This window comes from Lynx rufus, unplaced genomic scaffold, assembly GCF_022079265.1.
Source record: "Lynx rufus isolate CCGP_SWC_20201006 ecotype Redwood Valley unplaced genomic scaffold, mLynRuf1.p SCAF_1, whole genome shotgun sequence".
Classification (NCBI taxonomy): Eukaryota; Metazoa; Chordata; class Mammalia; order Carnivora; family Felidae; genus Lynx; species Lynx rufus.
Window position 1 is genome coordinate 63,728,001 of NW_025814823.1, and position 16,447 is coordinate 63,744,447.

Consider the following 16,447-nt stretch of genomic DNA (forward strand, 5'->3'; position numbering starts at 1 on the left):
AATGGTTCAGAAGAGATTTCAGACAGAAGTTAACTCAGTTTTCCTGCTTTGTAATTTAGGAAATGGGTCCATGACATCAGAACCACTTTTTTTTTTTTTTTTTTTTACTTTCAGTACTGTTCTCCCAGATCACTGGAGTCCTTGGGCAGTAAACTGCTCAATGAACTGACAAGTCTTTATGAAAGTATATATTGATAACTGGTGTGTCTTCAAGAAGACATCAGTGATTCTGGGATAAACTTAACATGTGTAAATTAGAATTAGTCAAATGAAGAAGTAACTGGTACTAAATAAAACCCTGAGCAAGTAAGTGCTCCCTGAGCTCAGGGACAGTGGCTGATACCGTGTGTGCATTTGGCATATAGGTATTTATAGCATTTAGGTAATTAACTCTGTCTAGTTTAGCATGCATAAATACAGTAATCAAGTGTTTCACTGATTTGGTCTTGATATGTTTCTCCTTGTTTGATATGAAGAATCTAGTATTTTACAGATTTCTCCAGCCAAAGCTGGAATGTGCAGTTTAGTGCCCAGTGAAACCATTTGGTCATGATTGATGCTACTGACAGAGAATAAGTTTCTGATTTTGAATCTGAGACTTCTCACCACTATAGAAGTGTTTTGCCCTCTTAAAATGGTGAATTTAGTGAGGTTACATTGCAGAAATTAAATAAGCATGTTATATAAATACTATTGTATTTTAAGTAACTGAGAATAACTTAGTCTTGACCTTTGTCCACTTTTTAAAAATACAATGCTAAAGACAGTATGTGCTACTAAGACTCTGAAGAAAAGCTTGAGACCACTGGTTGATTTTTACACTTTAACCATGATTTAATAAGCTATGTCCTCCTGACACAGTTTTGTCTTAAACTCATTGAATAATTGGGCCAAATTCGAGGTGATCAATTTCTACTAAATAGTTAACCATAAGGTATATTTGTGTTAGCAAACAAAATGCTTTCAAAATGTCCCACTTTTGAAACTGTTTGAATTTTTTATGTTGACCCAGTAACTTTGTTTGCAAAGGTAAACTGAAGTGGAGTTAAGCAATTGCCTGGCAAATTTTATCACTGAGATGACCATACAGGATAAAATGAAAAAGCTGAATTTTAGAAAATATACTTGATGACAGCAGACCTTTACTCTTCCTAGATCTTTAGTAGGAGTTTTTGTTCCAGGAATTGTTGGAGCTCTAGTCCTGCATTCTTTTTTCTCCCTCTCTTTCTTCCCTCCCCCTGTCTCTTACTACCTCCCTTTCTTTCTCTTTCTCTCTTCCCCTTTCTTTTTTCTCTTTCCCTCTTTTCCTTTTTTTTTCTCTTTCCCTCCCTTTTCATCTATCATTTTTGCATCATCAATGATACACACATGGTTAAGAGTTTTGTCTAATAATCATTAACCCATCCTTACAAAATTTTAAGTATTTGAGGAACTATCAACGTAAAATACATTTCTAGTTTCAATTGGATGCTTGTCATTCATATGGAAAACTCAGAGGCAAAAGTATTATTTTAAAAAATAGTATATTTTGAAACAGATGACTAAGATCAAGATTATTTTCTATCAGATTCATTAACTTACTTCAGAATTAACTGCCTATTTGTTGAACCATCTCCTATTTCCTAGTCATTTCAGCTTCAAAGTTCCTGGACTTAACATGGTGTCTAATATGTCCTGCTGCCATCTTAATCTGAGGTTAAATAAAGGCCTTTTAAGTATTTTTTAATCTCATGAACCCATCCCCAAGTAACTGTGTTTAAAAGATTGCATAATGATTTAAAAAAATATATTGCATAATGATGTCAAAGAAAAGCTTCTTGTATTTCAAGACCAGGAAAGATTCCTTGGAATGTGGATAGCTGGGGTTGAAGGGAGCAGAGAATGCAGAAACACCATGGCTTACCCCTGGTTTCATGGGGGCGGGGCCGAGGTAGGAGGTAAACAGAAAGTCCAGACACACTGGGAATGTGACAGCCAGGTTTGCCACCTCACTCAGGTGACAGGCCTGAGAATTCTCACCAGATTTCTCATGACTAACTGTGGCATGAGAGAGCAGCAGAATGATTCCTGTGCATGTAAGGAGGCCTGGAAGTGTCAGAAGGATCCTGCTTGCCTGAGAGTGTCGTGCTTGAAAAGGCCTTCAGTCATGAATAAGAGACAGCCCAACAGTGGCAAATATGGTCTAATATCCAAAACTCAATGTGGAAAAAGCCCCTCCCTATCCTGGAATTTGTGGCTGAAATTCATTATTGCTACATGTGTCCATGGGATTAGAGGCTGAAGATATTAAGAAAGCATTATTGGAAAAGTTTGGTCTAGAATTGTGTAAGAGAGCAAGTAGACTAGAAAAAAGTAGGTGGTAGTTACGGAAGTGAGGTGGGAGTTGCGACCACCACAGACACTAACCTGTGAGCCCACAGTACAGAACTGGTGGGATAAAGTGGACACTGCTGAAAAAAGCAAAAGGACCTGCTATGCCTCCTTATTCTCTGAACTTTGACCTCCACAGCAAGGAAGGGGAGTTATAGCCACTCCATCCCTACTCATTTATTTAGTCTCTTTGCTGAAACGATGTAGTAACGAACAAGCCAGGCTGTTATGCTGCAGAACTGCATAGGGCAGGATGATGTGCTGCATTGCCTTGTGCAGAACCTTGAGACATTATTTCTTAATAACCTTAAGATTTATGTTGAGTGGCTTGAGTAATTTTGCTTTAGACAATTTATTCAGTTCTTCATCCTTCATAGAGGACTTGTGAATGTCTTTATGTTTAGTTACAGATAGTGGCAACTAACAATTCTCGAGTGTCAGGCACTGGGTATCTATTTAATCCTGACAGTAACACTATGAGATAACTGCTGTAATTACTGTCCCCATTTCATAGATGAAGGAACTGAGGCAGGGAAGCTATGCAGTTGACCCCATTCACAAAGCTGATAAATGGAGGAGCCAGAATTTTAATCGAAACAGTCTAGTTCTAGAGCCAGTTCCCTTAACTGCTGCACTGCCTTTCAGACCAGTGTATCATTATGATAATTATGCTAACAGGATGTAAGGGAATAGCAGCAAAGTATTAACATTACCTACTGCCAAACAGACAAATCTAGGGCAATTTTAATATCTGAGTTTATACCTTCCCCAAATTTTGTAGAATGACCACATTTTTATTATAATCACAAAAAAAGATAAGTATAATTTCTATGAAAATTATGCAAAGAGTAGTATAAAGGACTCTCACTGGAAAGACTGAGAAATACATGGGAAATGTCCATCACAATGTTATCCAAGTGGTGAGATTTTTTTCAGTGATTTTTTATTTTCCTGCACTTTTATTTTTTTGGTTTGGATTTTAAGCCCCTAGTTTAAGAGAAAAAAATAAAAATTACATGTGGATTTTATGCTAAAAATTGATAACCCTGGTACAATCAATGATTTTCCAAAAAAAAAAAAATACTACCAAAAACGATACCAAAAGCACATAAATTGTTAATGGATCAATAACCAAGAAATATTTTAAAACATAACTGAACTACACCCCTCAAAGACTTTGAGCCTAGAGAATTTGGGGTATTGAGTTATTTTAAATTTCTGAGGCTGAGCCAATTCCAATGCTATTATAAACTCTGAAACAACAGAGGAAAGGTAAAAGTCTTCCTAATGCATTTCTTCAAGTTAGCACTAACATCTGAGAAAAATACTAAATCTAATAGACGGTAATCTCACTTATGACAGATGCAAGTTAACTACATAAATATAATGCAAATAACATAACAAATGTAATAGTATATTAAAATGGTTGCTGTCACCACTGTGACTTAGCTCTGCTTTGGTAGTGTTTAATGAACTCAATGAAAAAAATAGAACACAGAAGTAATTGGCCTAACTATTGGACAAGTGGAGGCAAAATTATCATTATCAGCCTTCAAAATGATTGTCTTCCTGGGAAACCCAAAGAAAATCAGTGGAAAAATTACTAGAACTAAAAAAAAGAAAAATTGGACTAATGAGAGATTTCAATGAGGTTATTTAACACAAAAGTAAGATATAAAAACCAATGGTTTTCCTAGATACTAGCATATTTATGCTACAAAGCAATTTTAAAGGCTAAAAAACAGTACAAACAGAAAACATTTAGAAAAGAACTTTAAATATGGAGAGTGAAAGGTAGAAAATTTAAACTTCACTGAGATTCATAAAAGAAAAGTTGTATAAACAATGCGAGCCAGGTTTCTATATGAGAAAAACAGCAATATGTCAGTCTTCCCATACTACATTATTGAGCTAACACTGCTCCAATAAAAACTCAGTGGAATTTACTTTTGGATCTGGCAAAAATAATTCCAGTATCCATCTGGAAGAACAAACAGGTGTGAAGATGGGAAAAAGGTGAACAACACAGGAAACATAGGAGGCACTGAATGTTTTATGAAGTTAGACTAATAAAGTGAGACACACTGGCAGTAATCAAGACAAATCAGTGGAGCAAAATAAATAGGCCTCCGACAGCCATTATATACAAGAACTCAAAAATAGGTAAAATACAAACCTACACTAAAGAAAATGTCTGAAATAAAAAAAGGAAATAAATAATAACAAAAGAGAAATAGAAGTACTGTTCTTAATATAAAAAGCAATCATAGGGTTGCCTGGGTAGCTCAGTCGGTTGAGCGTCCGACTTCAGCTCCATGGTCTTGCAGTTCATGGGTTCGAGCCCTGTGTTGGGCTCTGTGCTGACAGCTCAGAGCCTCGGAGCCTGCTTCAGATTCTGTGTCTTCCTTGCTCTCTGCCCTTCCCCCACTCATGCACTGTCTCTCGTTCAAAAATAAACGTTAAAGGAATTTTTTTTAATTAAAAAAAAAGTCATAACAAAAGACATCACAAAGTTCTCAAAGAAGTGAACAGGCAAAAGGTGGATGTTGATAATTTAGGGAAAATGAAAAACAAGTGGCAAATAAATATAGTGTGTGCTGGTTGGGAGAAATGGCAGAACTAGTCCCAGGCAAGGGCAGTATTGGTGCTTATTTCTATGCCACAATAATCCCAGAGATTTCTACTTGGTGGTGAAGGGAATATTTTCAGAAGATTCTTAACATACATCACTACATTTTCTATTTTTGTGGCAGGCTGTTCATTCCACCTCCAAATGTTGTCTCACCCCCCACATCTAGAAAGAGGATCAGCAAAGTTTTACCTGGCTGTGGCTCCCAGGAGTTAACCACCCCACTCTTCTGGGTAGTGCATATATACAGGTACTGACACACAACAGACACATAGATCAATGGAACAGAATAGAAAGCCCACCAATGGACCCAGCTAGAGACTATTGGCTCCTTTGCAGTAGGAGTGGCTAAGTGAGTAAGTTCTTGCTAATGATAAGTAAACACAGGTGATAGGTGCAGCTTCCAGGTCACTTCCTTTAAAGCAATGTGCTTATCTTCCTCTATCTCTTTTCCCATCCTTGAGAGGAAATACGGACCTGGTGCTGGTGAGTCAACTTTGGCTATGCAGAGAAGTAGAATGGAACTCTAGGGTTGAAAGCAACAGAGTGAAGGAGCTTGGATTTCTAGACATCCTTTTGGAGTGGAGCCTTCGACATTAAATGGGGCTGCGCTGAAACAAAGGCTGACAGGCAAGTAGTTTATGTTAGAAGTGACTCCCAGAGCGGGGATGAGGGAGAGGGGAGTGAAAACAGGAAAAGAGTTAAGTTGGTCACTACTAAAATTGCCAGGTGTTCCATCCCATGAAACCCTCAGAATACCCTCACAAAATGCATTCCAAAACTGTCTGCCTTGGGAGGGAAAAGGAGGACTCGTTTTTCTTACTGGTTTTCATTTCCTGCTGAAATTGCTTCTGGGTGTTACCACCCCACTCTTCTGGGTAGCAGATATATATGGGTACAAAAACAGACACAAAGATCAATGGAACAGAATAGAAAACCCAGCAATGGACCCACAACTATATGGTCAGCTAATTTTTGACAAAGCAGGGAAGAATGTCCAATGGAAAAAAGACCGGCTCTTCAACAAATGCTGTTGGGAAAACTGGACCACTCTCTTACACCGTACATAAAAATAAATTCAAAATGGATGAAAGACCCAAATGTGAGACAGGAAACCAAAATCCTAGAGGAGAACACAGGCAGTGCTGTAGCAACTTCATACTGGAAGCTGGAGCATGAGGTGTCTTCAAGGAGATTAAAATGGTGCACACGAGATGTCCAATAGCACACACACCCTTTGCCCCGCTCAGATCTGCTGGTGTCCTGCATTAATTGCAATCCATTATAGAGTTCCTGTAAAATGATGCCTGGTCATGATCTCAGCACACTTAACATGACAGCATTACTGAAATAAATGTGGTCCTATTACTGCAGCTAGTCCTGCCTCTGTTTTGATATTCATCATTTCCTTCTTCCACCACGTTTTCTGGATTTCTTGATCTCCTTGTCTCTCAGCTTGCATCTCAGCTGATGTTGGTCACTTGCTTGGTGTGATTATCCAGGCCTTCACCCCTAAAGACTTTGACCCCTTACTTGCCATATCATATTTGGGTTGCAGTTGCTGTAATTACCATTCATCATGATCAACAGGCATAGAGGCACAAAGAGACACCCTAGTGAATTCCCTGGGCTCAATATATACTCTTCACTCACCTCATTTTGTACTAGCAACTCTAGCTCATGGTGATCAGGATGAATTACATTCACCATTACAGTAACTCCTTTATCTGCCTCCCCCCCTCGCAAACTTGTCGCCTGCACTAAGAAGCCCAAAGTTACCAAGGCTAGTTTTTGTAACATTCCAGAGGGGAATATCCCCAACAACTCACTTCAGATATGTCCAATGATCAACTTAATGTCCTTCACCTCCAGATTTACCCATCATTGACTGTTCTACAAAAATGGAGCTCACCTTTTTAAGTATTTTTCCCTGATAACTGGTGTAGTACTAAGCTTTGTCGATAGAAGGTGCTGAGAACAGACTGCAGGAGAAAGAGGTGTTCTTTTCTCATCCTGGTGCTCACTTGGCAGGCTCTTCTCCATTGCCCATCTCCTCCAACTTATAACTGTCTGCAGTTCCCAGAAACAACAGTTCCATTGAGCAATTTCACAGTGGAATACCTAGGACAAGACCTAGCCCCATGAATAGCTATCCCTAGCACACCAGGGGGTGGATTTCTGGCAAATTCCACTGAGTCAATCCCACAGTGACTTCTCTACCATTCAGTGAGCCGTGCTGACAATTTTAACAAGGTCTGGATCTCAGTCCTTGGGGGGCTTCTTCCTTGAGGCCCTTATCTAAGCCTATTCCTATATTCTCTGGAGTTCTTGCTCCTAACCAGCCAAATCCTCATTCTTCCAAACCCCTGTTTAGTTAGTGATTCTTGATATATTTTTTAAAGATTTTATTTGTTCATGTTTCAAGTAAACTCTACACCAACATGGGGCTCGAACTCAGGCCCCTGAGATCAAGTGTTGAATGTTCTACCAACTGAGCCAGCCAGGAGCCTCAGTGATTCTTGATATTAAACACTTCTTGTTCAAATTACTGCATGTTTTCTCTCTCCTGATTGGGCCCAGGCTTACATGAGCAGACACCACAGTAGATAATGAGAAGAATGAATCTTTCAGGGGTGAGGCCAGGGACCATGGGGAGCAAGTGGACAAATGAGTTCATTTCAGAAGTCAGAACCAGAGCCTAACCAAGGAATTTACTTTATTGTCTAGTAAGGAAATCTTTTCAATTCCTGCCAGATAGAATACATCATAGTGATTGCAGTGTTGCCATTCTTTGCTTTTAGAATGGTAATTTTTATTGCAGCTCTTCATCTTCATCATTTTGAATTGAGATGTATGGGAGTGCGAGTAACTTGTCTCTAAGATAGTAAATTGTTAGTCCTTGAAGGTCCGTCTCCAAATCAGATGGACAGAAATGAACACCACTAGGAGATCCGAGATTTTGAAATGGGAACAATAACTAGATGAACTTTGAGCTGAATTCCCTGGGGAGGGCCTGTGCTTTCTGTTTGGGAAGATTGGTGCATGTGGACACTTGGGCACTGGAGGCCAAAGGCAAGACTTCTGTTTTCCAATATTCTTTCTCCATTTTTCCTTTTAATAGTAAAACTCCTCGAGTTTTTGATGAGTATTTGCCCAGCCAGAGACTGTATTTTTCCGATCTCCTTTGTAGATAAGTAAGGTTGGGTTCTTGACAATGGGATGCAAAGGGAAGAAATACATGTGACTTCCCAGTCTTGCTCTTGACATAATTAGGTGTGTGCTCCTCTCTCTTTTATCCCTTGGTCTTGACTGAAGACTCAGTCTGGTGAGCCAGTTTTGAATAGGTGGTCCAGGGGAGTCCTCTGCTTGCCTTGCATCGCCTGCTTGCCTCTGGACTAATACTTGAGAGAAAGCTAAAATTATCTTTCTTGTTTTGTTTTTGTGAGCTAATGTATTCTCGGTCTCTTTGTTACATCAGCTTAGCCTGTTCCCTAACACAATCTTCTTTCTCACATTCCTTTCAAATTAAATGTTATTTTTCTTCTATCTGACATGGAAATTTTACAGTATTTCTTTCCCTTGAGTCTACCCTCCCCCCATTTTTTTGCAGAGAGAAGAGTTTGCAGAAATCTTTGGCTTCATCTCATTATTCTTTACTGTCACTGCCTGCAGGCAGAGTCCATAATGTAAATGTAAAATTGTGTTCAGCATAAGTTCCCTTGAGTATGTAATTATAACGCCTTCCAGGGTGCACCTAAATAAGAAGAATCTGTTTCTCCAGCCCAAGATTGCTTTTGGTGTCAATCACACAGTGAGATATAGACAGAGGCAATAACTGTAGTAACTAACACCAAATGAGGCAGACCACAATATGAAACATTATGCATTTTCATTGCTGATAATCTTGGGAGGATTCAGAAAATATGGAGGGCCCTAAGCATGGAATGGGAGAATTCTAATTTATTTTGTAGGTGTGCAAAATATCTCATAACCAAATAGTAGTTTTGCTCATCACCAAAAGCACTAAGTGACTTAGTTCTGTTTTATACTAAACACAAGTGATGATTAAAACATATCAGTATTTTCTATTATCAAAACACTGATCAAATACTGATCAAAGTGTAGATATTTCAGTTACTGTGTAACCTATAACAACTAAATACATACACACATGAAAATCCTTTAGTGTATAGATATACTAAAATATGTTTTTAAAATATATAAGTATATATAAATATATACAAAACCTTTAAAACATACAATATAAGCAATATAAGTAAGTGATGATTGTTGATGGTCACTTATATTAACTAAATCAAAATATACTCATTTCAAAAATTAAATGCTTTTTAAAATGTTTATTTAGAGAGAGAGGGAGAGAGAGAATGAGCGAGGGAGGGGCAGAGAGAGAGGGAGAGAGAGAATCCCTACCAGGCTCCACACTGTTGGCACTGAGGCCAACACAGGGCTCGATTTCATGAGCTGTGAGATCATGACCTGAGCTGAAATCAAGAATTTCATGCTTAACCGATTGAGCCACCCAGGTGCCCCCCTAAATTAAACTCTTATATGAAGCAGAGTTTCATGCATACATAAATAAATAATTATGCAATTTATTTACTTCATAAATAAATAATAGATTATTCTGATTGGATTTTAAATACATCATAACACTCAGAGAAGTTTGGATCTAGAACCTTTGTGTAGGAGAATGTAGTTTTTGAATCATTTAGTAAAATATTCAAGTAATTAAAAATAAATGCTTTTGGGGCACCTGGGTGATTCAGTCGATTAAGCATCCAACTTCAGCTCAGGTCATGATCTCATGGTCAGTGAGTTCAAGCCCCACATCTGGCACTGTGCTGACAGCTCAGAGCCTGGAGCCTGCTTCGAATTCTGTGTGTGTGTCTCTCTCTCTGCCTCTCCCCTGCCTATGCTCTGTCTCTCTCTGTCTCTCAAAAAAATGAATAAACGTTTAAAAAAATTTTAATTAAATAAATGCTTTCAATTTCTTCAAAAAAGTTTAATTGCTGACATTAACTTGATGACTTTGAAAATATACTTTGAAAGAGTAAAGGAATACAATTAATTTTAGAACTAAAAATCAAAAGAGGTAAAAAGTTTAGAGGCAATGCAGTGTTTCCCAAATTTTAATCATTTTTCAATCCCTCTCAATTTCTGGCATATCTATATAATACTTAAAAAATATTTACCTAATCATTTTATTTTATTCCATTCCATTCCTACTTAAATATGTTTATTTTTTAAAATTAGCATTATGGTTTTACCTGCCGTAAATATTATGCTTAACACATAATATTATTTTCTAACTACTTAAGTAAAAAAATATTCTTAGGTTGCAATCTAAAGTCATCTCACATGACCCACATACCACACTTTGGTTAATAATTGATACAGCATTGCACTATATAAAATTCTTCTAGTATCTGGAGCCTAAGTAAAATACAAAGTCTGCTATACTTTAAAATCACATTGTGGCAAAAGTGTGTTCATGATCTGACTGCCCAGTATAGTGGTAATGCTAACTATGTCTCTTTTTTTAGGTATTGAGCAAACCGATAAAACTTAGAACCCATTTTATACTGAAGTATGACTTGGAACAATCTGTGGCATATACTGTTATTAATAAGGTTAACTTCACTATCTAAACAGGCTGCTGTGACCTCACATTTACCATAGTTAAAGAGACAGAGGCAAAAGGCAAGGGCTGGCAACGAATTGCATCTCTAAAATTTACTCTGTTCAATAACAAACATGTTATTTTAAAAAAACATTTTTTGTGTAACTTCTCAAGAATGTTTCAGTTTGCTAAAAAAATGAATAATATGCTTTACTATTATCTTTGAAGTAAGAAAGTCATCGTCAGCATAACATTGAGCAATGTTTTAGGTTTGGGGGATTATGTTTTTGCATATCTGTAAATTGCCAATTTGCAAGCAAGAACTCCCAAAAATTCAGATTCTATTTATTGGGTAATAAATAAAGCAATAAGAAAGCCATATCATTCTACAAAATACAATTCACCCTTTTCAATGACTGTGATACATCTTACTGTAGAGCAGTGGATTTACATTTGGAGACCAAGTATTTATGACACGATTTTTCTAACATCTAATGTCTGTATTGTTATGAACCAAAATCCTTGCTGGAGTCAAGCTTCGACCTCATCCAAGCCTTGGATCAAAATGTTCTTGATAACTAGGACACTATACATGCTTTTGGACTAAAGCTGAGTAATGAAACCCCCATAGTGCCTAAGCCCACTCCAGTTGTTCAGAGTAGAGTGGAGAGTCCTAGCATGACCATATGGAGGAAGTGTATGTGCAGAAGTCCCTCCGTGTTCCATTCACCCCATGCTTTCCCAGTGTGCTGAAAAGGATCTGTTCACACCACCTTTGGAGATGTATTCCTTTTCTATTGCTGTGTAACAGATCACCACAAATTTAGCAGTTTATAACAACATCTGTTTATTAGCTCATGCTCCTATAGGTCAGAAGTCCAGGCACAGCGTGGTGGGGTTCTTCTGCTCAGGCTAAAATTTGGGTGTCAGCTGGCCATGTCCTCATGTGGAGTTAAGGTCCTTTTCCTGGCTCATTCTTGTTATTGACAGAATTCATCACTGCTGTAGTAGGACTAACATCCTTGTTTCCTTGCTGGCTGTCCGATGGGACTCAGCTCTAAAGTCCTAGAGGCTGTTCCCATTTCTAAGCATGATGTCCTCCCCATGTTAGCAATGGAGAACTGCCCTTCCAATCTCCACTTCCTCTTCTGCTAGCAACCATAGAAAATTCTCTATTTTTAAAGGGCTCATAAGATTGGGTCAAGCTTTCCAGGATGATCCTCCCCATCTCAAGGTAAATGGTGTCATATGTCATAACCTAATCACAGGAGTAAAACACATTAAATTTGCAGACTTGGGGATTATGCAGGGTGTGTACACCAGAGGTAGAATACTGGGGAACATCTTAGAATCCTGCCTGCCACAGAAGCTTTTGTCAATTTCAGCTTGACACATTTCTTTGGCTTATATCCTCACACTCAAGACTTTTTCTTTCTTTCTCTCCCCAAAGAAACTCAGAAAAACTAAAGTTGTCACTAAATTAGTCTACATGAAATAAAATATACATGAAAGATATGTATTCCTGGGCTTTCAAACATGTTTCAAGGTGACACCAAATAAGCTTAGACGCTGTTCATCATTTTCAATGCAAATGTAGCTTCAACTAAACCATCACTTTATGGGGGACCCCTTTTGTGACACTATAGTAACTGATAATATAGTTTATATTAATGAGAACATTGTATTAATTCAATATGATTTCTTTCTAACTAATGTCAGACCTACTGTGTAAGCAATTAACCTGTTTATTTCAATACTAATACTAATTTATTCATGATGTTTTTTTCTACAAATTAAATGTATTTTTTAGGCTCTATGAGATTAGTATGCAAATAGTGAAAATTTCAAGTAATTATTGGTGATTTGGTTTTGTCCATTCATCCTGAAATGCCTTAATTCTCCCTCCATGTTTGTTTATTAATTGGATTCCTACAGTAATTCTCAACCAAAAGCTTTGATTTATCAAAGTATAGATGAAAAGGTACTTATGAAGAATACAAATAGCTCTGATTTGGAGGTACTTACTAAAACATTAAAATTTATTATTAAATAACAAATGGCAATTTTCTTTTTTTTTAATTTTTTTAATGTTTATTTTTGAGAGAGAAATAAGGAGTATGAATGGGGGAAGGAGAGAGAGAGACAGAGAGAGAGAGAGAGAGAGAGAGAGAGAGAATCCGAAGCAGGCTCCAGGCCCCAAGCTGCCAGCACAGAGCCCAACGCAGGGCTCAAACCCATGGACCAGACCGTGAGATCATGACCTGAGCCAAAGTCGGACCCCCAACCAACTGAGCCACCCAATGGCAATTTTCAAAGCATGATTAAGACCAATGATAAAAAATAAAATAGGCAATGTGAACTATGGTATAGTGGGAAGAATAATAAAGAATCAGACACTGGGTAAGCTACTTAATTAACTTATCTTTCAGTTTTTTCACTATAAAAGCAGGGTGATCCTCCAATTTTTTTGAATTGTGGGAATTGAATGCTTTATAAAAGCTATCATCTGTAATAAATGTTCAATAAATACTTCCTTTCTCTGAAAGTGAATAAGCTAATTTAATCAGTTTATTTTAATAAACTTTAAAATGAGTTAAGTCACAACTTAAAGAACACTCTACAGACTTATTTTAATTTGCAAATTATAGATTCAGTTGCTATGCCTAAAATAGAGTAACAGTAGCTTAAATAATACTAAGTACTTTTAAGAATTTGAAACAAAGAACATTGAATAGTGGTGTTAGTTAGATGATGGAATCACTGAGAGGAGTCAAATAGATGATATGTCAACCCAGAGATGAGCAAAAAGTAGGGCATTCCATCTCCCTGAATCCAGAGAGCAAAGGAAGGATGAAGTGTTCTTGAAACCCAGAGGACGGAATGATGAAAAATGCAGCCAGAGATGCCACTCAAGGCACCGGGAGAAATTCCTGGTTTCTTCTTTCTAGCAAAACACAGATCACATGGGAATATGGAAAACAGTCCACGAAGTTTGAGAATAGCACAAAGGCAGTGCTGTATCTGAGGGCAAGCAGGCCCCTGGACTAGCATTCTAACTGGTGAAAGTAAGAGACATGTAATTGACCAGCAACTCAGATTTTAGGTAACTCCAGAGAAGCCTGGATCCTCAAAATACTGTGGTGATTAATTCTCTTATTTGTGTTTTCTCAGAGCTTCAGAACACCACTAACAAAAAGAGAGCTGTCAAAGATAGAGACTTATTCCCTAAACCCTTTCAGGTTAAGACTGTGGTGGGCACACAACTGGTGGCCGCCAGACTGGCAGCCTGAGGAACAATCATCAGGAGAGAAGGCCTTGTCTTCCTGGCCACGAGGCCTGGTGTCAGGCACGGGACCACTATTTGTTGCTTTACTTTTGCTCTTTTTCCAAATGTGGGAATTCTGCCTGTCTTCATTGTTGTGATTAAGATTTGGGGTATGGAAGAGTGTGTTTTCCAAAGGCGATCACGATGATATATAGCCCATCCTTCAAGCTTTTGATACAGTGTGATGTTGACACATGTTCATTGAGATGTGTCAGGAGTCTGTATTTTCTCTCTTTGAATCTAGGAAATCCTGTGACCATGGAAAAAGTGACACTGCGACTTTTGAGGCTGCACATAAAAAGCATACAACTTCCACCTCATCCACCTGACACTCACCATTGGAACCAAATCACCATTTACTTGGGGCAGCTAAGTGCCCTTAAGAAGAATCTATGTGTCTGTATCCCTGCCACCATCTCAGTTAAGGGTGACTGAGTCTCCAGATGATGCCAGCCATCATCCTTCAAGCCTTTTCAGCTGACTCCAAAGGGCACCAAGATGGCATGCCCCCACCAGACCCTTCCAGAATTATGGACTTATGAACAAAATGTCATTGTTTTCAACCACAAAGTTTTGGAGTGGTTTGGTAACTCAACAATAGATAACCAGAACATAGGGTGATTAAACCTACACTTGAGTCAAATATTGCCAAACATGACAAATCACATTGGACTAAAAAGAGTGTGCTTCTTTTTTTTTTTTTTTTTTTTAATTTTTTTTTTTTCAACGTTTATTTATTTTTTTTGGGACAGAGAGAGACAGAGCATGAACGGGGTAGGGGCAGAGAGAGAGGGAGACACAGAATCGGAAACAGGCTCCAGGCTCCGAGCCATCAGCCCAGAGCCCGACGCGGGGCTCGAACTCACGGACCGCGAGATCGTGACCTGGCTGAAGTCGGACGCTTAACCGACTGCGCCACCCAGGCGCCCCAAAAGAGTGTGCTTCTTAAGAGATCCTGGACATGCCACTTTCCATAGTAGCTGGATTTGATTTTGTGTTCTCTGCCTCTGGGGAAGTATAAGTGCATTTTCAATGTGAGTGGGATAATTGTATTTACTATATTAGGCAGAGGAAATGTGGGAATTTTTTGTGCATGTCTAATATGATGTTATAACTGGATCTTTCCTGTCTCCATTTTGACAGAGGCACCAGTGATCAACATCAGATCACTTAAATGACAGTCTCCAATTTCATATTGATTTATTCACCACGTGATGCCTAGCATACGTCACTTGTTACTCTGGGTGCTGGGAATGAAGCAATGAACAAAGCAGTTAAAATTTTCTTCCCACATGAAGCTTACATACACGGAATTAGAAAGTAACCATCTCTAAAAACCTGTTCCTTAAGGTCTATAAAAAGGAGTCAGGATGTAGTAAAGAGGAAATTGGTCAGGACACTTTATTGGAGAGAGTTGTTTGTGTGTGTGTGAGTTAATCAGGAGCAGCTGGGTTATGTTATGATAACAAATACACACGGATGAGCCAGAGATTGGACATGTGTAGGACGTCATGAATATTGTCCAATAAGGGCCAGAAAATCTCAGCAGAAAAAGAATGAAGGTGAACATACATAGTATGAGTGTGGAACAAAATGATAGAAGATCATTAGGGAGTCATCTGCCTGATCAAGGGCGGTGTAGCAGAGAGATCGTGTATTAAGGAGTCTCTGAAGAGAGGAAGGGCAAGAGCAGAGTCCAGAGGGATTCACACTTTGTTCCCTCTGCCTCCCTCCTCCCTTCCCATGGCATGCCTCTAGAGAGAGCAGATCCAAGCTTGGGCTAAAAGAACGTTCGATGGTGAATCAAGTTAAAGATTTTGCTTACGAGTTTGTACTGGATGTCCAATTTTTAAATTGAAACTGTTTACTACTGATAGTAACTGAACAACTTTTGTTTTTTGCAAGTGAGTGATCACAAAAATCATGGACCTGTCCAAATATTCTTTCAAGGTAAGGGGATATTACCAGAACTGAGTAAATCTTGAAGCCAAGGTAAGAGACATAACTTAATTGTCACCGCGATCACAATCCTTATGTCATGCTTGTTCAACACAACCAGGTTACATCTATGGGGTAAAGGGTTTGTTTCTCCTCGGTGGACAATGCATAGATCTCCACTTTTACTACTCTGTCACTGGTAAGAGAATTCCATTTCCTTAGGGGCATAAGTTAACTGGAGATCATTCCACCTATCTGTAATCATAAAGTGGACACCTGAGAATCTCAGGTGAGAATGATGGGTAGGTAGCAGGATCAGCATTTGACCCAAGAGTCCATGTGACTCTTGTTTTCATAACTTCAGGGTAAGAGCTGCAGCTTTCTGTTGGGATTACTGATCTGTGGGTGGCCATTTACTTCCACAATGTGGAAAGAGAGCACAAGCCTGCTTCAGTATATCACTTTAAACCCAGATCCAGCTTTACCATGAAAAAACCTCACTCATTAAAGCGACTAAACTTCAGTTTTTACTTAAGTAATTTGA